At 40.3% G+C, this 26783-nt stretch overlaps 1 long non-coding RNA gene and 1 other non-coding gene across 2 annotated transcripts; one reads left to right on the top strand and one right to left on the bottom strand.

Annotated features, from left to right (window-relative positions):
* On the bottom strand, positions 1-21114 carry LOC129523978 (uncharacterized). Its single transcript, XR_008667621.2, has 3 exons — positions 20982-21114; positions 7562-7637; positions 1-463 (listed from the first exon to the last, which is right to left on the bottom strand). It is a non-coding gene; the product is annotated as an uncharacterized lncRNA (long non-coding RNA).
* On the top strand, positions 9702-9807 carry LOC115935649 (U6 spliceosomal RNA). The gene has a single exon (XR_004071273.1). It is a non-coding gene; the product is annotated as a U6 spliceosomal RNA (small nuclear RNA).
* Positions 21115-26783: the final 5669 nt, after the last annotated feature.

The following is a 26783-nucleotide window of genomic DNA, read 5'->3' as shown; positions in this document are numbered from 1 at the left end:
GGGGGCCTGCTACATCATGAATGCTTGATCACTGTTGTTGAAATGTGTATGTTTCTTCTCTTCAACTCCATGGTAAAATCCTTGAGTGTGACAACTGTGTGTTCTTTTTTTGTTTTGGTTTGGTTTATTTTGAGACGAAGTCTTGCTCTGTCGCCCAGGCTGGAGCGCAGTGGCGTGATCTTCGCTGGCTGCAACCTCCGTCTCCCGGGTTCAAGTGATTCTCCTGCCTCAGCCTCCTGATTAGCTGGGATTATGGGCATGCAACACCACGCCCAGCTAATTTTTGTATTTTTAGTAGAGACGGGGTTTCACCATGTTGGTCAGGCTGGTCTCGAATTCCTGACGTCATGATCCGCCCATCTCGGCCTCCCAAAATGCTGGGATTACAGGCCTGAGCCACCGCGCCTGGCCCTGTGTTTTATTTCACGGATGTGCTCAGTGCTTGGTAGGTCCCTGATAAGTGCTGGAACAAATGAATGCATAATTAAATGAGTGTGCTGACTACGGACAACATTGGCAAGGATTTTGTTAGGAACTCAAGGGTAGGGATTCTTCTAAGCAACTTTAATGCAAGAGATAGATGGGTACCGAATAATGACAAGGAGGAAATAAGGGGAGAGTGTAGGGAAGTGTAAGAAAGGCTGAGAATGGGAGAAAACCGCAATAACAAGAATTTGATGTGTGCTTCCCTTCAAATCTGCTTAATTAGCATGGACAGTGTTCCCCTGAATTAACATCTTGAAAAGTACATGTTATTGAGAAAGTGAAAAAATGGGAATGCTTATATGCTGATAGAAGGACCCAGGGGTATAAATTGGCATGACCTTTATAAGGGAAATTTGGAATAGTATTCATATTCTTTAAAAACATGCGTGTCCTTTATCCTATCAATTCTACTTGTGAGAATTTATCCTAAGATAATCACAGCTATGTACTGAATTTTATCAGCAAACACATCATTATAACATTATTTATAATGATTAAAAATAAAAAAACTTTTGAGCCCCTAGATTAAATTACTTATATCCATATGATTGAATACTATTTAGTCATTAAAGTGATACAAAATTATATATATTGATAAAGAACAATTTTATATATGTTTAAGATAGAAAAGCAGGTTACAACATGGAATATTTCATATTATTTCCTATTTAGGGGGGAAAGTTTGAGGGTGCTTGATATGCACAGATAAAACAAAGACCTAAGGAAATACCTGAGTCTTTTAAAAAATAATTTCAACTTTTATTTTAGAATCAGGGAGTACATACGCAGGTTTGTTACATGGGTATGTTGCATGGTGCTGAGGTTTGGGGTACAACTGATTCTATCACCCAGGTAGTGAGCATAGTACTCGATAGTTTTTTAACCCTTGCTTCCCTCCATTCCCACTCTAGTAGTCCTTAGTGTCTATTGTTGCCATCTTTATATCCATGTTTAATTTCCACTTATAAGTGAGAACATGGAGTATTTGGTTTTCTGTTCTTGTGTTAATTTGCTTAGGATAATGGCCTCCAGCTGCATCCATGTTGCTGCATAGAACATGATTTCATTGTTTTTATGGTTGCATAGTATTCCAAGGTATAAAAGTACCACGTTTTCTTTGTGCAATCCACCATAGACGGGCACCTAGGTTGATGCCATGTCTTTGCTACTGTGAATAGTGCTGTGATAAACATATCAGTGTATGTGTCTTTTTGGTAGAACAATATATTTTCTTGGGGCTATATACCCAGTAATTGGATTGTTGTGTTGAATGGCAGTTCTGTTTTAAGTTCCTTGGGAAATCTCCAAACTGCTTTCCACAGTGACTGAGCTAATTTACATTCCCACTAACCGTGTATAAGTGTTCTCTTTGCTCTGCAGTCTCACCAGTATCTGTTATTTTTTGACTTTTTAATAGTAGCCATTCTGACTGGTGTGAGATGCTATCTTGTTGTGGTTTTGATTTGCATTTCCCTAATGAGTAATGGGGTTGAACATTTTGCATATGTGTGTTGGCTGCTTGTCTGTCTTCTTTTGAGAAGTGTCTTTTCATGTCTCTTGCTCACTTTTTAATAGTTATTTGTTTTTTGCTTGTTGAATTGTTTAAGTTCCTAATAAATTCGGGATATTAGACCTTTGTCAAATGCATAGTTTGTGAATATTTTCTCCCATTTTGTAGGTTGTGTTTACTCTGTTGATGATTTTCTTTTGTTGTGCAGAAGCTCTTTAGTTTAATTAGGTCCCACTTGTCCATTTTTTTGTTGTTGTTGTTGCAGTTGCTTTTCAGGACTTAGTTATACATTCTTTCCCGAGGCTGATGTCCAGAATGGTGTTTCCTAAGTGTTCTTCTAGGATTCTTATAGTTTGAGATCTTACATTTAAATCTTTAATCCATCTTGAGTTAATTTTTGTATATGGTGAAAAGTTGTGGTCCAGAGTTTCATACTTCTGCATATGGCTAGCCAGCTATCCCAGCATCATTTATTGAACAGGGAATCCCCAAAAAGACTCTTAATAAGCTCCCTTGGTGATAGGATTTGATTATTTTTGCCTTTACACTTTTCATCTGTATGTTCTACTTTTATGACCAGAAAAATACATTAAAAAAAGGACATTAATATGTTCACTAGTTCCATTTTACCCTGGTATCTAATTATCGGATATCTTCTAGAAGATCCAGGATACACCTCATAGGAAATCTATAGGAGGCCAACTGCTTAGAAATGTCTCCAGCTCCAGGAAGTCATGCTCTCTTGTCATCATTCAATGCCCTGATTTCTTGATTTCCAATATCTATTATTTTCCTGACTCTGCTTTCAAATCTAGCCTAGCTTGGCGCCATCTCACCTTTGTCCAGTCTTTATTCCATTGATGTTCCCCTCGGGTGGGCCATCTGTAGTAGACGTGAGCCTCTGGTGCTCAAAGCCTGGCCCAGGTGTGTTTTTCACTGCCCTGTTTATTTCTGTTTGCTGTGCATTTTGACATGTAACTTCCTAATCCCTGTTGTCACCATCATCTCTTGCTCTTTTGTTTTTGAGATGCTGTTGTCGTCTTTCCTCCCTTCTGCTGTCTCTTCCTTAGCCTCATAGTCAGCAAGGATAGGGGTCATACACTTGGTCCAGTGTGAATCATTCCACCCACCAGGAGCCTGTGAGTCTTAGATGAAAAGCAAACAAGTAATTAGAGCCTATTCTAGCATCTAGACATAATTTGCTCTATGAAAAAGACCTTTTAAAAGAGAGAAACAAGCGAAGGAATAGCTTACTGGTTTGTTCCAATAAGCACAAGATAGGTTTTAGAAGCACAATATGAAATCCTTCAAGGAAACTTTACATGATCATCCTAAGGAATTTTTCAGCTTTGTGTAAGGAGGAGAGAGTTCTAATAACAAAATTAGAAAATGATGTGGTCCGATTTTTTTTCACTCTGTGAAGACTGTAGATTAAGCTATCTGCTTGTGTTTTACAATATTTTTATAACATATTCCAGCTCCCTGATGTCTATCAGCATTAAAGAGTATGGCAAAGGGATATGCAGGGGCAGCAAAACATCATGGGTGTGAAGAGAGAGGCCTGTACATAGAAACTGCTAAAAAGACCATAGGGGGTTCAGCATGGTGGCTCATGCCTATAGTAATCCCAGCACTTTGGGAGGTCAAGGCAGGAGGATCACTTGAGCCCAGGAGATCGAAAGCAGCCTGGGACACATAGTGAGACCCCATCTCTACAAAAAAAAAAAAAAATTTCAATTAGTTGGGTACGGTGGCACACACCTATATTCCCAGTTCCTGGGAGGCTGAGGCGGGAGGATTGCTTGAGCCCAGGAGGTTGAGACTGCCATGAGCCATGATTGTGCCACCGCATTCCAGCATGGGTGACGGAGCAAGACCTTACCCCAAAAAATAAAAAATAAAGACCATGAGAATGAGGCCAGGTCTGGGACACCACATCCATCAGTGGTCGCTTCAACTGGAATAAATCAGCAAATACTCAGCAGGTTGGTAGGGGAAGCAAATACCGAGAGCCAGGAAATGTACACCTGCTTGAAGAAGAAACTGTCCTCAACTAGTATGGCAAATGCATGCAGGTCACACCTCCCACAGTGAGTGTATGCTGCTGACTCATTGGTCATCCAACAGCCATTGTATCCAACAGCACTTCCCACCTCTCCAGTCCCATCTCTCTCCACATCCCTATTGTCTCTACATTGCATCCAGCTCCATGAATGCACTGTAATGCCATCGGCATCAGAGCCTGTGCCTACACCCCTCCAGCTGCCAGGAATATTCCTTCCCTTCCTGTTTGCCTAGGTAACTTCTGCTCATCCTTCAAAACCCAGGATATATCTATGTCTGACTATACCTATGTCTATGTCTATATTGAGCTTTATATGTAAATAGAGATGTGGATGTAGATACTCATACACACAAACACAAACACACACACACACTCAATTTATTGTGTGTATGGCACAATAAATGGAGTGTGGCGGGGCACAGGCTTAGGAAGTTTCAAGGTCACTTCCTCAGGAAAGTCTTCTCTGATCACCCTGCAGACCAGGTCAAGTGCCCTGTTATAAGTCCTCTGGCACCATGTATCTCTCTATTGTATGGTAATCACAGTGTAATTAGAAATGTAAACTCTCAAGGGTAGGGATTCACTGTTGAGTCCCCAGTATCTAGAGCAGAGCTTGGCACTATAATGGATGTTTAATAATATTTATTCGTATGTTTATTAGATTCACATCTGTCTTCCAAGCTAGAAGGTAAGTAATCTAGATACTGTGTTTTTGTTCATGGTCTGTTTCCAGCACCTAGTACAGAGCCTGGCACATAGGACGCATTCAGCAAATGTCTGCTGAGTGAATGACTGAACTCTATACCATATGCTGACACACTGAATGCAGGGGTGAATGAGGGCCAGTCGCTGGCCTCATGCAGTTTGCATGAGGCAGATCTTTTAGTGGGAAGACAGACGAGCAGACCATTACCATTCAGTGTAAAACATGCTGTGAAGAGTGAGAGCAGAGTGCAAAGGAGACACACAGGAGGACATCTTAGCCAGTCTAGGCTGAGGGAAGGGGAGAAGTTTGCATGGGGATGGGGGGGTCATAAAAGGGACTCTGGAGGGGGTGGCATCTAAGCAGAGAACAGGTGATGGCAGGAAGAAATATGGGCAGAATCATTCTTGGCCAAGGGAGCAGCACCAAAACCCAAAAAGAGAGTTGGAGAAAGACAGGCAGAGACCAAAAGAGACAGACACATGGACACGAAGGACAGACTACCAAGTGCAGTGTAGAAGCAGTGATACTTACCTTTGCTTCAATTTCCTTTTAGCGGGGTGGTATAGATATTGCATGATGCTTGTAAAGAAACTTATCGCACAAAATAGACATTATCTATGAAACCGTTTCATTAAAAAAAGAAGCCTAGTTGGAAGGTTTCAGTATGTAAGCAGGTGTGCATTTTCTGACTTCAGAAAGTCCCCTTAAAACGTCTCCAGGATCGATCCTTGTTTATGCCATCCAAGCCTCAGTTAAATTCAACTGGAGAGGGATTCTGCTGCAGGGCATGCATTGCTGATGCACTCTCTGAGTGACTCGGGCTTACAGGTTAATGACTAGCAGGGGAAAGAGTGTTTTTATAACAGGATCAGCACTCATGGACTTTTTCTTCCCCTAAAAGCTAGCTCTGCTCTCGAAAAGCCCTGGTCATGTGCCTCAGCAGCTGATTAGGGAGGAGATGCTATTTGTTGTGTATCACCTTCCCCACGACTTACGCCTCTCAGTCACCTGTATTCATTTAGAAGACGTTTGTTATGTGCCTTTTTAGGCTCCCAGCCTATTTAAGGGAAACCACAGTATTTGAGTTCCTATGTACCAAGAACTCAGAGAAAACTAAAAGACCTAGTCCATAGTGTCAAAGAACTAACAATTTAGTTGAGGATACAAAATATATGCATCTGAAGCAATTAGGGGATAGTACTAATTAATATTCTGTTATTTTCAAGCAACTGAAACCGTATCTTCCCTCTTAAGAAAAAGGGAAAATTCCTGAGTGGAGACAAGGGAATCACACATAATGGAAGGAGAGTTTGACAGACAGGATGTGAAGAATATAGGGCAGCTCAGGGATCTCAGTAGCAGGAATGTGTGGACCTTTGTCAAGATCTGTCATTTAGGGATATGCATATAAAATATAAGGAAAAAATTAAAACCACCTAGTATCTCACCTCCCAGGGGCAACCACCAGTATGCTTCTGACATATATTCTTCTAGTCTTTTTGTTTTTCCTTTGAGCATCTGGGTGAGTGTGTATATTTGTCACAAAATTGAGATTCTGCACTTTACGCTGTTTTGTGTCTTGCTCTTTTCGCTTAACGTTATACTGAAAACATTGAACTGTCATTGAAAGCTCTTTGAAATACATCTTTTAGTGGCTGCATAATTTTAGTATGTGGCTGCACCATAATTCATTTACTAGTCCCTATTGTTGAGCATATAAATTATTTTCAATTTTTCGCTATTATAAAAGATACTATAATAAACATCACAGTACATTGTCTGAATTATTGTCTGAATTTCTGAGTGGGAAAAAACGTTTCAATCAAGGATTTAAGACAGAATCATTACCTGTGATTTTAAATGCCTGGGATAACCTGAAATATTCTGCCCAGCCAAAATACCGTTCCACTAACTTTGCCATTTTACGAGGGTATCCATTCTTTTTCACTCCACAATCAAAACACCATTTTGTAAATCACTGACTTCTTAGTGCTCTAAATACAACAACTTAGTCACTGGAAAGAAAGAATGACCCTAAAACCAAATCAATATCAGGCCAATTATTTATTCTTGGTCCTCAGACATGAATCTATTTTGTGGAGGCTAGGGAGAGTCAACTGATTGCATTCTGCTTTTCAGTAGACTTTTTCTTCTGGGTCAGGAGAGGAAGGAGGCAGATATGTTCTGGGAAGAAGGATAAAATCTAGGAGACAATTAGGGACCTCAAAAGATTCTAGTTTTTAATCTTTTATTTAATAAACACCATGTGTCAGACGTTGTTCTGAGGGTTTTATGAATATTTAGTCACTTAATCTTGCTACTAATGTGTATTAGTTCGTTCTCACACTGCTATAAAGAACTTTCTAAGACTAGGTAATTTATAAAGGAAAGAGGTTTAATTGACTCACAGTTCCAAATGGCTGGGGACACCTCAGGAAACTTATGATCATGGTGGGGAAGGGGAAGCCAGGACCTTCTTCACATGGCAGCAGGAGAGAGAAGTGCAAGCAGGGGAAATGCCAGACACTTATAAAACCATCAGATCTCATGAGAACTCATTCACTATCATGAGAACAGGATAGGGGAAACCACCCCCATGATCCAATCACGTTCTTCCCTCAAGATGTGGGGATTACAGGTCCCTCCCTCAATACATGGGGATTACAATTCAAGATGAGATTTGTGTGAGGACACAGAGCCAAACCATATCATTCCATCCCTGACCCCTACCAAATATCATGTCCTCACATTTCAAAACCAATCATGCCTTCCCAACAGTCCCCCAAAGTCTTACCGCATTTCAGCATTAAGTCAAAAGCTGCAGTCCAAAGTCTCATCTGAGACAAGGCAAGTCCCTTCCATCCATGAGCCTGTAAAATCAAAAACAAGTTTATTTCTTCCAAGGTACAATGAAGGTACAGGCATTGGGTAAATACATCCATTCCAAATGGGAGATATTGGCCAAAACAAAGGGACTACAGGTCCTATGCAAGTCCAAAATCCAGTGGGGCAGTCATTAAATCTTAAAGCTCCAACATAATCTACTCTGACTCCATGTCTCAAATCCAGGGCATGCTGATGCAAAGGGTGGACTCCCATGGCCTTGGGCAACTTCGTCCCTGTGGATTTACAGGGTACAGCCCCACTCCCTGGCTACTTTCATGGCTGGTGTTGAGTGTGTGAGGCTTTTCCAGACACACAGTGCAAGCTGTTGGTGGATCTGCCATTCTGGGGTCTGGAGGATGGTGGCCCTCTTCTCACAGCTCCTCTAGGCAGTGCCCCAGTGGCGACCCTGTGTGGGGGCTCCAACCCTGTATTTCCCCTTTGCACTGCTCTAGCAGAGGTTCTCCATGAGGGCTTTGCCCCTGCAGACTTCTGCCTGGACATCCAGGCATTTCCATACATTCTCTGAAATCTAGGCAGAGTTTCTCAAACCTCAGTTCTTGACTTCTGTGCACGTGCAGGCCCAACACCACATGGAAGCTGCCAAACCTTGGGGCTTGCACCCTCAGAAGCAATGGCCTGAGTTGTACATTGGCGCCTTTTAGCCATGACTGGGATGCAGAGAACCAAGTCCTGAGATGGCACAAAGCAGCAAGGCCCTGGGCCTGGCCCATTAAACCATTTTTTCCTCCTAGGCTTCCCAACCTGTGATGGGAGGGGCTACTGTGAAGACCTCTGATAGGCCCTGGAGATATTTTCCCCATTGTCTTGGTGATTAACATTTGACTCCTTGTTACTTATGCAAATTTCTGCAGTTGGCTTGAAGTTCTCCCCAGAAAATGGGTTTTTCTTTTCTATTACATTGTCAGACTACAGATTTTCCAAACTTTTATGCTCTGCTTCCCTTTTAAATGGAAGTTCCAATTTCAGATCATCTCTCTCAAGTTCAAAGTTCTACAGATCTCTAGGGCAGGGGCAAAATGCCACCAGTCTCTTTGCTAAAGCATAGCAAGAATGACCCTTGCTCTAGTTTCCAATAAATTCCTCATCTCCATCTGTGACCACCTCAGCCTGGACTTCACTGTCCATATCACTATCAGCATTTTGGCCAAAACCATTCGACAAGTCTCTAGGAAGTTCCAAACTTTCCCACATCTTCCTGTCTTCTTCTGAGCCCTTGAAACTGTTCCAACCTCTGCCTGTTACAAAGTTGGTTCCACATTTTTGGGTATCCTTATAGCAGTACCTCACTCTCCGCAGTACCAATTCTCTGTATTAGTCCATTCTCACACTGCTATAAAGAACTTTCCTGAGACCGGGTAATTTATAAAGAAAAGAGGTTTAATTGACTCACAGTTCCACATGGCTGAGAACACCTCAGGAAACTTACAACCATGGTGGCAGGTGAAGGCAAAGCAAGGACCTTCTTCACATGGCATCAGGAGAGAGAAGTGCAAGCAGGCGAAATGCCAGACACTTATAAAACCATCAGATCTCATGATAACTCACTATTGTGAGAACAAGATGGGGGAACCGCCCCCGTGATCCAATTGCTTCCCTCCCTCAACATGTGGGGATTATAGGTCCCTCCCTTGAAACATGGGGATTACAATTGAAGATGAGATTCAGGTGGGGACACAGAGCCAAACCATATCATAATGTTATGAGGCAAGCATTATTATTACCTTCATTGTATGGATGAGAAGACTGAATCACAGAAGTAAAAGTAAAGGGTAAAGCTGGGATTTGAACCCTGAAACACTGGCTCTCAACAACTGTACCTTGTTTCCATGAATATACTGAAGTTTATATTTTAAAATCAGGATGGTTGAAAAACACTTAAACACTATAATCAAAGAACGTCAAGCCAATATGCTTTTTTTTTCTTTTACTGGACTTTAGTATTTCTTATCTTGTACAACCCAAGCATTAGCAACCTGGACATCCCTAGGTCTTCCAAATCTCACTTTAACATTGTAAAAACTGGCTCAATGCTCTCTTCAGCAGCACATATACTAAAATTGGAATGATACAGAAAGATTACCATGGCCCTTGCACAAGGATGACATGCAAATTCATGTTCACAAAAATTCATTTGTGATTCATGTTCTTGTTAATGAGCAATAAGAAAACATCTGAAGGTACAAAACTCACTGATAATACTAAGTATAGAGATAAACACAAAATATTATGACAAGGTAATAGTGGTGTGTAAACTACTCATGCCCTGAGTAGAAAGACCAAAAGATGAACCTATTAACTACGATGACGATAACAACTTTTCAAGACAGACAGTGTAAGATATAAATAGAAACAACTAAAAGTTAAAAAGTAGGGGTGATGAAGTTAAAATGTAGACTTTGTATTAGTTTTGTCTTTGCTTGTTCGTTTTTGCTATCAATGTTGAGTTGTCATTAGTTTAAAATAATTGGTTATAAGATATTATTAGCAAGCTTCATGGTAACCTCAAATTAAAAAAGCCTACATTAGATACACAAAAAATAAAAAGCAAGAAATTAAAACACACCACCAGAAAAAAAATCACCTTCACAAAAAGGAAGACAGATGGACGGACAGATGGAAGGAAGGAAGGGAGGGAGGAAGGGAGGGAGGGAGGGGGGAAGGAAGGAAGGAAGGAAGGAAGGAAGGAAGGAAGGACAGACCACACAACAACCAGGAAAAAAATCGATAAGTAAGTCCTTATCAATAATAACATTGAATATAAATGGACTAAACTCTCCAATCAAAAGGTATAGAGTGGCTGAATGAATTAAAAAACATGATCCGAGCCGGGTGCAGTGGCTCACACCTGTAATCCCAGCAATTTGGGAGCCTGAGGCAGGTGTATTGCTTGAGCCCAGGAGTTCAAGACCAGCCTGGGCAACATGGCAAAACCCTGTCTCTACAAAACATTCAAAAATTAGCCAGGCATGGTAGCATGTGTCTATAGTCCCAGCTACTCAGGAGGCCAAGGTAGGAGGATCACTTGAGTCTGAGAGGCAGAGGTTGCAATGAGCCAAGATTGTGCCACTGCATGCCAGCCTGGGCAAGACAGTGAGACTCTGTCTCAAAAAACAAACAAACAAACAAAACCCCATGATCTGTTGCCTACAAGGAACACACTTTATGTATAAAGACACACAAAGAAATGGAAAAATATATTCTATGCCAATGGGAACCAAAAAAGAGCAGAAGTAGCTATACTTATATCAGACAAAATAGATTTTAAGACAGAAACTATAAGAAGAGACAAAGAAGGTCATTATGTAATTGTAAAGGGGTCAATTCAGCAAGAGGATATAACAATTGTAAATATATAAGCACTCAACATTGGAGGACCAAGATATATAAAGCAAATATCATTACAGCCAAAGAGAGAGAGATAGGCCCCAATACAATAATAGCTGGAGACTTCGACATCCTACTTTCAGCATTGGACAGATCGTACAGACAGAAGACAAACCACAAAACATCAGACTTAATCTGCACCATTAACCAAAAGGACCTAATAGATATTTACAGAACATTTCAACCAATGGCTGCAGAATACACATTCCTCTCCTCACTTCATGGATCATTCTCAAGGATAGACCATATGTTAGGCCACAAAACAAGTCTTTATAAAAATTCAAAAAAATTGAAATTATATTGCATCTTCTCTGACCACAATGTAATAAAATTAGAAATCAATAACATGAGGAACATTGGGAACTATACGAGCACATGGAAATTAAACAATATGCTCTTGAATGGCCAGTGGGTCAATTAAGAAAATAAGAAGAAAAATTTAAAATTTCTTGAAACAAAAAATGGAAACAATAAGTACAAAAACCTATAGGATACAACAAAAACAGTAGTAAAAGGAAAGTTTGTAGCAATAAACATCTACATCAAAAAAGCAGAAAAACTTAAACAAACAACCTAACAATGCATCTTTAAAAACTATAAAAGCAAGAGCAAACCAAACCTAAAATTTGTAGAAGAAAATAAGTAATAAAAATCAGAGCAGAAATAAATGACATAGAAATGAATAAAACAATACAAAAAATCAATGAAACAAAACTTTTTTTTTAAAAAAAAGAGATAAACAAAACTGACAAACCTTTAGCCAGGCTAGCAAACCAAGAAAGAAGACCTAAATAAATAAAATCAGAGAGGAAAAAGGAGACACTGCAACTGATGTCACAGAAATTCAAAGGATCATTAGAGACAACTATGAGCAACTATATGCCAATAAATTAGAAAACCTAGAAGAAATGGACAAATTCCTAGACACATACAACCTACCAAGATTGAACCATGAAAAAATCTAAAACCTGAACAGATTAATAACAAGTAATGAGATTGAAGTCATAATAAAAAGTCTCCCAGTAAAGAATACCCTGAGACCCCATGGCTTCACTGCTGAATTTTCCGAAGCATTTAAAGAGGATCTCATATCAATCCTACCCAAGCTATTAAAAAAAAAAAGAAGAGGAGGGAATACTTCCAAACTCATTGTATGAGGCCAGTATTACCCTGATACCAAAACCAGACAAAGATGCATCCAAAAAAATGATTTTTTTTAGTTTTCTAAAAACACCAAAGATATCCCTGATGAGTATTAATGCAAAAATTATCAACAAAATAAATACTAGCAAACCAAACTTAACAACACACTAAAAAGATCGTTCATCAAGATCAAGTGCGATTTATCTCAGGGATGCAAGGATAATTCAATATATGCAAATCAATCCATGTAATACATCATATCAACAGAATGAAGGAAAAAAATCATATGATTATTTCAAGTAATGCTGAAAAAGTAGATGACAAAGTTTAATATCCCTTCATGGTAATAACCCTTGAAAAACTGCATATAGAAGGAACATACCTCAACATAATAAGAACTATATATGACAGACCCACAGCTAGTATTATATTGAATAGGGAAAAACTGAAAGCCTTTCCTCCTAAGATCTGGAAGAAGATAAGCATGCCCACTGTCACCACTGTTGTTCCACATAGTACTGGAAGTTCTAGCTAGAGCAATCAGACAAAATAAAGACATCCAAATTGGAAAGGAAGAAGTCAAATTATCCTTGTTTGCAGATGATATAATCTTATATTTGGAAAAACCCCAAAACTCCACCAAAAAACTATTTGAACTGATAAACAAATTCAGTAAAGTTGCAGGATACAAAATAAATAAACAAAGGTTAGTAGTCTTTCTATATTCCAACAGTGAATAATCTGAAAAAGAAATGAAGAAACTAATCCTATTAATAATAGCTACCAATAAAATAAGCTACCTAGGAATAAACATAACCAAAGAAGTGAAAAGTCTTTACAATAGAAACTATAAAACACTGATGCAAGGAATTGAAGAGGACACACACACACACACACACACACACAGACACACAAAATGAAAAGATATTCCATGTTCATGGATTGGAAGAATCAATATTGTTAAAATATTCACACTACCAAAAGCAATCTACAGATTCAATGTAATCTCTATCAAAATACCAATGACATTCTTTACAGAAGTAGAAAAAACAATCCTAAAATTTATATGGAACCACAGAGGACCCAGAATAGCCAAAGCTATCATGAATGATATGGTTAGGCTGTGTCCTCACCCAAATCTCATCTTGAATTGTAGCTCCCATAATTCCCACATGTTGTGGGAGGGACCTGGTGGGAGGTAATTGAATCATGGGGGCAGGTCTTTCCCATGCTGTTCTCATGATAGCGAATAAGTCTCACGAGATCTGATGGTTGTATAAAGGGGAGTTCCCCTGCACATGCTCTCTTGCCTGCTGCCATGTAAGAGGTGACTTTCCTCCTCCTTTGCCTTCCACCATGATTGTGAGGCCTTCCCAGTCATGTGGACCTGTGAGTCAATTAAACCTCTTTCCTTTATAAATTACCCAGTCTCGGGTATGTCTTTATTAGCAGTGTGAGAACAGACTAATTCACTGAGCAAAAAGAACAAAATGGGAGGAATCACATTACCTGACTTCAAATTATACCACAGAGCTATGGTTATGGTAACCAAAATGACATAGTACTGGCGTAAAGACAGACACACAGACCAATGTAACAGAATACAGAACCCAGAAATAAACCCACATATCTACAGTGAACTCATTTTTGACAAAAGTGCCAAGAATATACATTGGGGAAAGCATAGTCTCTTCAATAAATGGTTCTGGGAAAACTGGATATCCATCTGCAAAAGAATGAAACTAGATCCCTATCTCATGCCATATGTAAAAATCAAATCAAAATGGACTAAACACTTACATCTCAGACCTCAAACTATGAAACAACTAAAAGAAAACATTGGGGAAACTCTCCAGGACATCGGACTGGGCAAAGATTCCTTGAGTAATACCCCACAAGCACAGGCAACCAAAGCAAAATGGACAAATGGGATCACATCGAGTTAAAAAGCTTCTGCACAGCAAAGGAAACATCAACAAAGTGAATAGACCACCCACAGAATGGGAGAAAATGTTTGCAAACTACCCATCTGACAAGCGATTGATAACGAGAATACATAAGAAGCCCAAAGAACTCTATAGGACAAAATCTAACCATCTGATTAAAAATGGGCAAAAGAGCAGAATAGATATTTCTCTAAAGGAGACACAAAAATGGCAAACAGGTGTATGAAAAGGTGCTCAACATTAGTGATCATCAGATAAATGCAGATCAAAGCTACAATGAGAGATCACCTCACCACAGTAAAAATAGTTTTTATCCAAAAGACAATAATGAATGCTTCTGAGGATGTGGAGAAAAGAAAACCCTGATACACTGTTGGTGGGAATGTAAATTAGTACAACCACTATGAAGAAAAGTACGGTAGTTCCTTAAAAAACACTAAAAATATAATTACTACATAATCCAGCAATCCCACTGCCAGGTATATACCCCAAAGAAAGGAAATCAGTATTTTGAAGAAATATGTGCACTTCCACATTTATTGTGGCACTATTCACAATAGCCAAGATTTGGAGGCAATCTAAGTATCCATCAACAGATGAATGGAGAAAGAAAACGTGATACATATACACAATGGAGTACTATTCAGTCATAAAAAAGAATGAGATCCTGTCATTTGCAACAACAGGGATGGAACTGGAGGTCCTTATGTTCAATGAAATAAGCCAGGCACAGAAAGAGAAACTTCACATATGCTCACTCATTGGTGGGAGCTAAAAATTAAAATAACTGAACTCATGGAGATGGAGAGTAGAATGATGGTTGCCAGAGGCTGGGAAAGGTAGTGTTGGGGGAGGGGGGTGCAGTGGTGATTAAAGGGTACAAAAATATAGTTAGAAAGATTAAATAAGATCTAGTATTTGATAGCACAACAGGGTAACTACACTAAACAGTAATTTATTGTGCATTTTAAAACAATTAAAAGAGTACAATTGGAATGTTTGTAGTACAAAGAAACGATAAATGCTTGAGGTGTGGATACTTCATTTACCCTGATGTGATTATTATACATTGTACATTTGTATCAAATATCTCATCTACTCTATAAATATATGTATACATACTATGTACTAATTAAAAAAAAACTGCCTCAAACCCATGAAGTGAACATTGCAGTTGTCTCTCCAGCATCCATGCACACTCACCTGCCCTTCCTCCATGTGTAGAAGCCATGATTTGAGTGGGTTGACCCTGCCCCTATTGCTGTCAGTATAACCTCACCTCTTCGTCTCAGTGATTATTTCAGAGATGGGGAGTGCTGTGGTTTGAATGTGTCTTCCAAATTTTCTGTGTTGGGAACTTAACCCCCAGTGAAACAGTGTTGGGGCATGGGACCTAGGAAGAGGAGATTAGGTCATGAAGGTTCTGCCTTCATGAATAAATTAAAGTTGTTATCAAGGGAATGCGTTAGTCATCTTGACAGTGGGCTTGTTATGACAAGCTTGACTCCCTCTTGTTCTCTTGCTCTTCTGTCTTCTACCATGGAATGACACAGCAAGAAGGCCCTCACCAGATGCTGAGTAGAAGCCAGCACTATGCCCTTGGACTTCCCAGCCTCCACATCTGTGAGCCAAATACATTTCTTCCTGTATAAATTACCCAGTCTGGGCCGGGCGTGGTGGCTCATGCCTGTAATCCCAGAACTTTGGGAGGCCAACGTGGGCGGATCACGAGGTCAGGAGATCAAGACCATCCTGGCTAACATGCTGAAACCCCGTCTCTACTAAAAATACAAAAAAATTAACAGGGTGTGGTGGCGGGCGCCTGTAGTCCCAGCTACTCAGGAGGCTGAGGCAGGGGAATGGCATGAACCCGGGAGGTGGAGCTTGCAGTGAGCTGAGATCGCACCACTGCACTCCAGCCTGGGTGACAGAGTGAGACTCTGTCTCAAAAAAAATAAAAATAAAAATAAAAATAAATAAATAAATAAATTACCCAATCTGTGGCATTCTGTCATAGCAGCACAAAATGGGTGAAGACAGGGAGTAACCAAAAAAGAAAAGCCCATCAGCACCTAGTGTTCCTTGCACCACAGGGACTGGTTCAAATTGGTTCAATCTTGGAAAGTGCAAGGTTTTGTTTAATAGTTGTGGAAGGAAACAGCTCCCTTTTGCATGTCACCTCATTGTCCTCTCTACCTTGTTCCTATAAAGGTACTGAGTCCTTCTTTCTTTGACTTAACCTTCCCGAAGAACCAGTACCACAAGGCAGAGTATGTGGCAGATGTTTACTGGAAGTTGAAGACAATGGAGATGACTACATAACACATAGAACAACAAAAACTCAACATAAAAGATTAGCCTGTTTTCCAAAGTCTCTATGCTCCCCCTCCAATCTGGCTTTCTTTTCCCCTTAGTCACCAGTTTCCACCATCATGCTCAACAACTCTGGCTCCAACTTCATTGCATCTTGTTTATTTTCCCTCACTTCCTGGGCCCCTCACCCTCTTCTTCTCCAGCTGCTATGCAAAACCAGAACATTCTCATTTCCTTTGCAAACTAGTTCAGCCTTCCTTCTTCTTATCTTCTTCTTTACAGCAAGTTTTATGTTTTATTTCTCACCCCAATGAATAAACCAAGATATTTTTTAAACCCAAATTGCTCCTTGAGAGAAATTGTACTGTGGCTTCCAGCTTTTAGAATATTTTCTCTATATTGCACTATTAAAGAAAATATGATCTGCCCTATCACTTGAACAGACCCTGTGCCCTGACTTCACAGGCCATTTTCTGCCAGCCATGACATCCTATCAATTCTGCATCAGAGAAACTCTCAAATTAAGCCCTTCTTCTCCCACCCTACTCTGTTCTGCTATATTTCAGGCCACCATTGTCTCTCCCTAGACTGGGGTTACCAAAGACCATTCCACAGACTCTGATAAAGTTTGTGCTAATCTTCAGGGAAAAATAAAAATAATGCAGTGAGTTTCTCCATAAGTCTAAATTCATTTAGAATAACTAATTCAAAACTGGATATCCACATGTAAATAATGAAGTTGGACCCTTACCTTTCATCCATATACCAAAATTAATTTAAAATGAATCAGAGACTTAAATACAAGAGCTATAAAATTCTTAGAAGAAAACATTGGGAAAAGCTTCTTGACACTGGATTTGGCAATGATTTCTTGGCTTTGACACCAAAAGCACAGACAACAAAGGATAAAATTGATAAATTGTACTTCATCAAAATTAAAACCTTTTATGTATCATAGGCCACTATAAACAGAGTGAAAAGGCAACCCACAGAATGGGAGAAAATGTTGCAAATTATATATCTGATAAGAGAGTAATATCCAAACTATTTAAGGAACTCCTACAACTTAACAAAAACAAAACAAACAACTGAATATACAAATGGGCAAAGGACTTGAATAGATACTTCTTCAAAGCTACACAAATGGCCAATAAGCACATGAAAAGACACACTAATCATTAAGGAAACGCAAGTAAAAGACATAATGAGATACAACTTCATATCCACTCAGACGGAAATTATCAAAAACAAAACAAACAAAATCGAAAAACAAGCATTGGCAAGGATACGGGGAAATTGGAATACCTAGAATGAGTTAGGGTGTATTTCCTCCTGTTCAATATTTTGGAAAAGTTTGAGAAGGACTGGTGTCAGTTCCTTAAATATTTGATATTTCTTGAAAAGAAGAATTCTTTTCTTAAGAATAAGAAAATATTTCCTGGAAGTCATCCATTAAACCTGCCCTCACATCTAAGTATTAGATTACATGCTATGTCAGAGATTCATGGTTACACATCATAGCCTTTTCCTACTTCTCTAAGTGAAGAGAATTCTGACTTTTTGATGGATTCTTTATGCATTGTACAAGCCACACACTGTCACTTCTGTCTTATTCTACTTGTTAGATGTGAGTTATTAAATCCAGCCCACACTCAACAGGAGGCGGTTATACAAGAGTGATTACCAAGAACCAGGGATCACTGGGGACCATCCTGAAGGTGAGCTACGATGGATCTACTGTGTGCCAGGACCACCTTAGGCACTTTACATGTGTCTAGTCTTTACAGCATTGTGGCCAAGTAGGTATTATTATTACTATTTTAGAAATTTAAAAAACATAAAAGAAAATACTAATGTGGTGGCCATGAAAATACTCTGCTCAAATCTCCTTCCAGAGAATCTTCTGTGGAGAGTATAGTTAGTTGACAGCCCCACTGTTACTCTAGAATTATTCCCAAATTTGAACTAAGGCATTGCTTTCCCTGGGCTGCTGCTGGCCAGTGACTGAGCACAGCTGGGGCATCAGAGATGGCCCATTCCTGGAGGATGCAGGTCTCATCTAATGGGCAATGTTCACTCAGGGACTTCCCATTGGCCTGTCTGAAAATGTCTCAGAAAAATCTGGGGCTTTTCCTACACAATCCTCCTTCCTTACCACTCTTCTTTCACAGATGTCAGACCTGCCTTGGAGTCTAAGACTGTCCTTGCCCATTCCTGCTCTTTGCCTTTTATCCTTCACAGGAATTTTCTTCCAATAAATCTCTTGCATGTCTAATTCTACATGGTGTTTGTTTCTCAGAAGACCCAAACTTATGTGTCAGAAAAGTTGAGTGATTTGCCCAAGTGAGTTGGGGGCATAGATGGGATTTGAACACGTTTTGACTCCAAAGGCCAAACCCAAGCTCCTTCAACACAGCATGCTATCACTTTGTACTGGGTTAATGGTGGCCCTCCAAAAGATAAATTCATATCCTAACACCTGTAACCTGTGAAGGTGACCTTATTTGGAGAAAGGGTCTTTGTAGATATAAGTTAAGGATCTTGAATTATTTGTGTGGGCCCTAAATCTTATGACAAGAATCCTTAGACAAGACAGAAAAAGAAGAAGACACAGATACAGGGAGAAGGCCAGAGATTAGAAAGATACCCTGAAGTCATCAGAAAGTGGAAGAGGCAAAGAAGGATATTTCCCAAGAGCCTTCAGTGGGAGCTTGACTCTGGATATCACCTTGATTTCAGACTTCTGGGCTCCAGTTCTATGAGAGAGTAAATTTCCACTGTTTTCAGCCACCCAGTTTGTAGTCATTTGTTACGGCAGCCACGGGGAACTAACACAAGTATTTAACCTCTAACTTTAATACTAGCACAGTGCCTGGCACATATTAGGTGTTTTTAAAGCGTGATCCTTGTGGCACATATACACCATGGAATACTACACAGTCATAAAAAAGAATGAGTTCATGTACTTTGCAGGGACATGGATGAAGCTGGAAGCCATCATTCATAGCAAACAGAAACAGAAAACCAAACACTGCATGTTCTTCCTCATAAGTGGGAGTTGAACAATGAGAACACATGGACACAGGGAGGGGAAAATCACACACTGAGGCCTGTTAGGGGGTTAGGGGCAAGGAGAGTGAGAGCATTAGGACACATACCTAATGCATGCGGGGCTTAAAACCTAGATGACGGGTTGATAGGTGCAGCAAACCACCATGGCACATGTGTGCCTATGTAACAAACCAGCACATTCTGCACGTGTATCCCAGAACTTAAAGTAAAATTAAAAAAAAAAAAAAGAGTGATCCTTGCTTGCTCTGGGAAGGTTTTTAAAAAGAGCTAATTAGTTAATAGATAACTACATGGGGATGATGAAACAAAGCTTTAAACTGCTTCTAAGTAACTCGGATTGAATACTATAAAATTGTACTGGATGATTGATTTCTAGTTTGAGTGTTATCTAGGAAGAGAATGAATATTTGTGGAGTGCCTGCTGTGTACCAGACACTAAGATAAGTTTTATTCATAAATTTCATCAGTGGGAGGAAATATTATAAATTATAACGGTGAAAGCAAGGCTTTTGGAGTCCAATTTGAGCTCTGATTCTCATTAGCTGTATGACCTTTAGCAAATTATTTAAACTCTCTTAGCCAAAATTTACTTATCTAAAAAATAGAAAAGTGATTCCTATCTCCCTGCCCTGCTTTGAAGATTAAAGGAGATAATGAATGAAGCAGCTGAGCACAGTGTCTGGCACATAGAAAATTTCAACAAACATCAGTTATTAGGAGTGAACCATGCTGGTGGGTGCAGGACTGTTGAAGTGGGAACTAGGGCTCTCATCTGAGAACAAGAGGTGCTGGATACTCCCTTCTAAGAGGTCAGAGAACTACAGTGTTTGGGACAAGCTAAGTCCCCACAGGGCTTGCTGAGAAATTCCAATTTCAGCCCCACAAACACAAACCCCCCAACTCCTGTCTCCTCCAGGTGAACTGGGAGTATGGAGAAGACAGTCTCTTTGTGTTAGGCCTGCATCTCCCTAAGGTCGAGGAGGGTGGAGGTGGGAGGGGGTGCTATGAATTTTCTTAAGGGAGGAGACTAAACTGAGCCTCTGCCTATACTAATGTGGCGCTGCGGCTGTCTAGCATAGGAACGTTGCCATGCCCCTGGACCAGCAGAGGTTCTGAGTCTTTCAAGACACTCAGGTTTCCGTGACCTACCAAAGCCTGGAAGGAGAAATGCCTTCCCTAGTTCCCTCCATCCCTGTCTGTAACCTGTGACAGACAACCCCAGTATTCCACACACCCCAACAAGACTGCCTAGTCAGGGAGGGGACCCTTGGCAGCAAGAGGCTGTTAGGGGCTCAGGGCTGCTTCTGTCAGAGGGCTGATCTGGGGAGAGTAAGCTGAATACTGATCTCCCACACCACAGGCGAAGCAGCAGGAAGACCCTCACAGGGCCCTCCGAGGAACCAACAAACCGGTTTCACAGAAGTGCCCATATTTGGACGCCTGCCATACCCTGGAACAAATGGCCCGTCGTCATCAAATGGAGGAGCTGTGGTGGCCAACAGAGAGGATTACAAGCTTACAACAGGCATCCAAGTAAGATGAGACCTGCCTGTCTTTCTCCTCCTGCCCCCAACACCAGCGCAGTGCATGCTGGGAAGGGGGAGGTGTTGGGGGAAGCTGAGGAGGCCAGGCCGCCCTCCCAGGGTCCGGCCGTCCTGTCAGCCTGGGTTGCCCATGAGAATCACATGGGGAAGCTTTCAGGAATTCTTCATGAGCCCAGATATTCTGGTTTAACTGGTCTGGAGTGGAACCTAGGCACTGACATTTTTAATGAGCAGCTGGGGCTGCAAACCACTTCTCTAAAGCCAAAGTAGTAGCCTGTGCCGCTGGGAAGGTGTAGGATTGCAAGAATTCGCAAATACAAATAAAAGTATCATATGACACTTATGTTAAACACTGTCTAAAATTCTAATTTCACTGGGCATTCTGTATTGATAAAATATTGATAGTGACAATCTTAGGAGGGTAGGAAAAATATTTGGATTGGGTAGAAGATTGAAATTTGAAAATGAACAAACAGGGCAGAGTCTTAAGGATCAGAAGTAACGGTTTAGTATTAAAAGCTGACTGCAATGTTATGGAACGGGGCTGAGCTGTCAAGAAAGGAGATGTTACCCGGTGAAAAATAGGGGGATGTGACATAAGCACACTGGGGGCAGTTGCAGAAAAAATAAAACCATTTCATATTTATGCCCCTAGTGAGATGAGCCTCCCAGTAAACCAGTTACGTCATTACAACCAACAACCTTGCAGAAGGGATGAGAGAATGGAAGCTGAGAGAATTTATGTGATTTGTGGAAGTTCAACACAGCTCGTAAGTGACAAGCCAGGATTTGAACCAAAGTCAGTTTGTCTTTAAAAAAACAAAAAGGTAGCAAGTTCTTTCTACTATACCATAATGACTTCTAGAACTTTTCTTTCTCCCTTTTCGTTTGTTTGTTTGTTTGTTTGTTTTGAGATGAAGTTTCACTCTTGTTGCCCAGGCTAGAGTGCAATGGCTCGATCTTGGCTCACTGCAACCTCCACCTCCCAGGTTCAAGCAATTTCCCTGCCTCAGCCTCCCGAGTAGCCGGGATTACAGGCATGCACCACCACGCCCGGCTAATTTGTATTTTTAATAGAGATAGGGTTTCTCCATGTTGGGCAGGCTGGTCTCAAACTCCTGACCTCAGGTGATTCACCTGCCTCAGCCTCCCAAAGTGCTGGGATTACAGGTGTGAGCCACTGCACCCGGCCTAGAACTTTTCTTTGGTACTAGTAATACTAGTAGATTGCTTCCCTAAAACAAGCAGGGAAAGGAAGCAAAAAGCCCAGAGAAGCGCCCCCACCACCCCCCACCCCCTATCCCCATTAAAGTACAGAGTGACGAGAGGCAGGGACTGGGGCTGTACATTTTGGACCTTACAGACTGGTCCTATCCCTGGCCTTGCTGACATCTGTAGGTGATCAAGGTGAAAGCAGAAGACCCTTCTGTCTCCTCATTATCTCAGCTGCTGAGCAGCCAAATATGGGGAGCTGCGTGAATGTTTATTTCGCAGTAAGTTCTGCTGCTCCATCATGATGTCTCCTGCTTATATTTCTGTAATTAAATGTCATCTCATTGTGCATGTACTTGTTGTGCTTAAGCCCCAAGGCTGTTTTAGTAAAGGGTACAATTTTGTAAATCAAATGGAGAAAAATAAACAAAACCACCTGTTCTGTGAGACAGTGTGCTGCCAAGCGTGGAGCTCTCCTGTCCCTCCCTGCCTCCTCCAAAGTCCAGGAGGGGAGGGCAAGAGAAGCCCCCAGGATGGGGGGTGAGGAGTGTAACCACTTCAGCGAGGGGTACCTTGTCCCTATTCAAAAATAACTCTTTAGTAGGGGGCTCACCACTGCAGGGCCTTGGCTTTCAGTGGGCCAAGAACAGCTGTTGTGACAGGCAGGGACAGCCACTCAGGACGTGAGGGAAGTCAGGCTGCAGAAGGTGGACAGCCCAAGAAGTCCCTTAGGCTCACATATGGGAAAGCAAAACTTATGATTGAATAATGCCAGCCTTTGCCTCGCCCATTCTCACCTTCTGTTAAACAAAAAGCTGTCTTTTCCCTCTCAGCGTCTCTCCTTCCTCCCCCATATGGAGAACTCCGTGTTTGCCAGCCTGTCTCCTGGGATTTCAAGATGCGGCATAAGAGTAGGTACAGAGAGACAGGACAAGAAGCATAGGAAGGAAGAGAGAGGGAAACTAAACCGACTGGCTTGTGGGCTGGGCTTTGGGGAGCATTCTTTGTAGAGTTGAGAGGGAGATACAAAAGCCGTCTTAGGTTGGGAGAGAAATGGGTTTGTTTCTCCTCTAAATAATTTATCGAGGAGAAATTCACATAACATAAAGTTAACCAGCTCCATGGGAACAATTCAGTGGCATTTGGCATATTCACAATGTTGTGCAACCAACCACCTCTGTCTCATTCCAAAATGCTTCCATTGCTCCAGGTAAGGGTATTTTAAGGTGTGTTGATGTGGATTATGCATTTGATCCCTTAATGTTTGTCAAGGGACGGAAGTGAAGATTGGAGTATATTTTTAATAACTGTTGACTTGTAGACTTTAACCTAGCAAAACTGGGTCAGGTGGACCCAAGGGGTTATTTGGGTTCTGTACAGCCATGGCCCCCAGGGCAGGAGACCTGTAGGAATGCCTCACCCACCACCACATTAGGCTCTGTGCTCCCAGGTTTCCTACAGTGACTTTGGTACCTTGGTATTCTTAATGACCTGATCTTACCAGGTTACATGTTGGTGGGTGGGACACACTCTGTGATATATCCTGCACCTATGTGCTCTAAGACTGAGAGTCTGACCTCAGTATCCTCCAAGAGAGGACCCCACCAGCAGCCTGGTGTGAGCTTTGGGTTACCTCAACCCCTGAAGCAAGCTGAACTACTCATTCTTTTCCAAACATTCCCTGAAGCCTCCCACATTTGTCCTTTCTGGTGTCTACACCAGCTTTCCCCCAGTTCTTTACTCCCAAATAACCAGATGCTAACAGTTTTTAAATTTTCTTATTGCTCATATGATATCTGATATGTGATTATGCATGCATGCTTAAGTACATGTACTTTCTTTCTCTCTCTGTCTCTCTCTACATATTTGAGTTTTTTGTTGGGTTCATTGCTTGCTTTGGAAAAATTGGATCATGTATTCTCTGCATCTTCTATCTCTCATTCAAAAATATCTCACAGAAGTTCCTCTCAGTCCCCTGGTATGTTTCAGATTCATTATTTGTGTTGGCAGCATTGTAATCCATAATGAGGCTCCTTCATAATTTATCCAACCCTTTCTCTATTGATGGATATTTCCTCTGTTTTAAGTTTCTGTCCCTCTAAACAATGAAGCAATATTGTTGTACAATATATATCTTTATATACCAATGCTTTTACTTCTATTGAATGGATTCCAGGGTTGAAAGTCATGTGCATTTTAAAATTTAGTGTATATTGCTTTCAAAAAGGCTGAAACATATTTTCGGCAGCAAAATATAGAGGACTTTTTACCCTCATCCCTAGTAGCAACAGTTGCTACCCCTCGTTTTAATTTTTTTCTAGTCTTATAGTCATGAAGCCATATTCCATTGTAAACTTAATTTGTAGTTTGCTGACTCCTGATGAGCATGAGCATCTTTTTCAACTGTTTATTTGGCAGAGGGATTTGCTTTTTCTGTGTATGTTGTACTTCAATACAAAACTTTCTTAGAATTTAAAAATCTGCTGGGTTTATGATTGGGATTGCATTACGTTTTTTATTTTTTGAAGAATGAATTTTTTATGAGATTAACTCCTCTCAACAAATTGCATAGTATTAAAATGTATCCCTATTATGTTTATGTTTTTTCCCATAGGATTGTTTTTCACATAATCCTGTACCTCTCTTTTATATTTATCCCTCAATGTTTTATAGATTTTAGCTGGGCACAGTGGCTCACGCCTGTAATCCCAGCACTTTGGGAGGCCAAGGTGGGCGCATCACTTGAGGTCAGGAGTTTGAGACCAGCCTGGCCAACATGGTGAAACCCCATCTCTACCCAAAATACAAAGATTAGCGGGGCATGGTGGCAGGTGACTGTAGTACCTGCTACTCAGGAGGCTGAGGTAGGAGAATCGCTTGAACCCGGGAGGTGAAGGTTGCAGTGAGCCGCGATTGTGCCACTGCACTCCAGCCTGGGGGACAAGAGCGAAACTCCATCTGAAAACAAACAAACAAAAACAAAAAAAATTTTATAGATTTTTATCACTAAAATTAAATATTTTTATCATATATATTTCTTGATGAATATGCTATAGCAGATAAATGATTAATTTAATATGCATTTTGGTAAACCTTGCCACCTTACTGAAGTCTTTATTAATCTGAGTGGTGGGTTTTTTTTTTTTTTTGAGACGGAGTCTCACTCTGTCACTCAGGCTGGAGTGCAGTGCTGCGATCTCAGCTCACTGCAGCCTCCACCTCCCAGGTTCAAGCAATTCTCCTGCCTCAGCCTCCCAAGTAACTGGGATTACAGGCGTGGGCCACCACGCCAAGCTAACTTTTGTATTTTTATTAGAGATGAGGTTTCGCCACATTGGCCAGGCTGGTCTGGAAATCCTGACCTCAGGTGATCCTCCTGCCTCCGCCTCCCGGAGTGCTGAGATTACAGGCATAAGCCACCATGCCTGGCCTAATCTGAGTGTTTTGTTTTGTTTTGTTTTGTTTTGTTTTTTAAATTAGTTTTCTAGGTTTTCTAAGAATGCAATCATGTGATTAATGAAAGAAAATATTGTCAAATATTTATGCCAGTGATTCAATTTTATATTCTTATTGTATTTTCTAAAAACCTCCAAGACAATGTCAAATAGTAATGGTAACAGCAGGCATAAATCTGGAAAAGAAAAGATAGAATCATGAGCAAAAAGAAATATTCCAATCTTTGTCACTTCTTTCAAATGTTTACACTAATCATTTATTTTTGTTACCTTATTACATTTGTTTGACTCTCTAAGTCTCTAAGAAAATGTTGAATTAAAATGGTAATAGTGGGTATTCATGTCTGATTCTGATTTTAATTGAAATGTTTTTGGTGTTTTGTTAACTAGAATATTGTCTATTGGTTTTTGATAAAGAGATTTTATTATCTCCAACAATCCTAATTTTTATTTTACTTAAAGTTTTAATAGGAATAGCTACTGAATGTTATCAAGTGCCTCTGCAGAAACTACTGATAAAATGATATGGTTTTTCATCTTTAATTTTTTGATAAAAAGACTTATGTTGATATGTTTCTTGACGTTGAGCTTTGTAATACTAGAATAAATTCTCCTTACTTTAGTGTATTAGTCTTTTTGCCACATTGCTAGATTCTATTTGTCGATATTTTATTTAGGATTTTTGCATCTACAGTTATAAGTATTGGTCTATAATTTTCCTTTTTATGCTGTCTTTATAGGGTTTTAGTGTAAAATTAAGCTTGGTTTGTAAAATAAATTCAGAAGCTTCCATTTTTATTCCTTGGTCTAGAATATATTGATAAATATTACTATTATCTATTCTTTGAAGATTAGAAAACTGAGCTGTGGACTCCTCTGTCCTGACATCCTTTTCAATGGTAGATCTTTGATAATCTTCCTGATCTGGCCCACTGTAATTAGTTATTCAGGTTTTCACTTCTTGGATTAACTTTGGTAATTTCCTTTAGATCTTCAATTTTGTTATCATGGAGTTAGCATATAATATATACTTATAATTG

Source organism: Gorilla gorilla, chromosome 7, assembly GCF_029281585.2.
Source record: "Gorilla gorilla gorilla isolate KB3781 chromosome 7, NHGRI_mGorGor1-v2.1_pri, whole genome shotgun sequence".
NCBI lineage: Eukaryota > Metazoa > Chordata > Mammalia > Primates > Hominidae > Gorilla > Gorilla gorilla.
The sequence above is the reverse complement of the archived record's forward strand: the minus strand, read 5'-3'. Positions and strand labels throughout refer to the sequence as shown.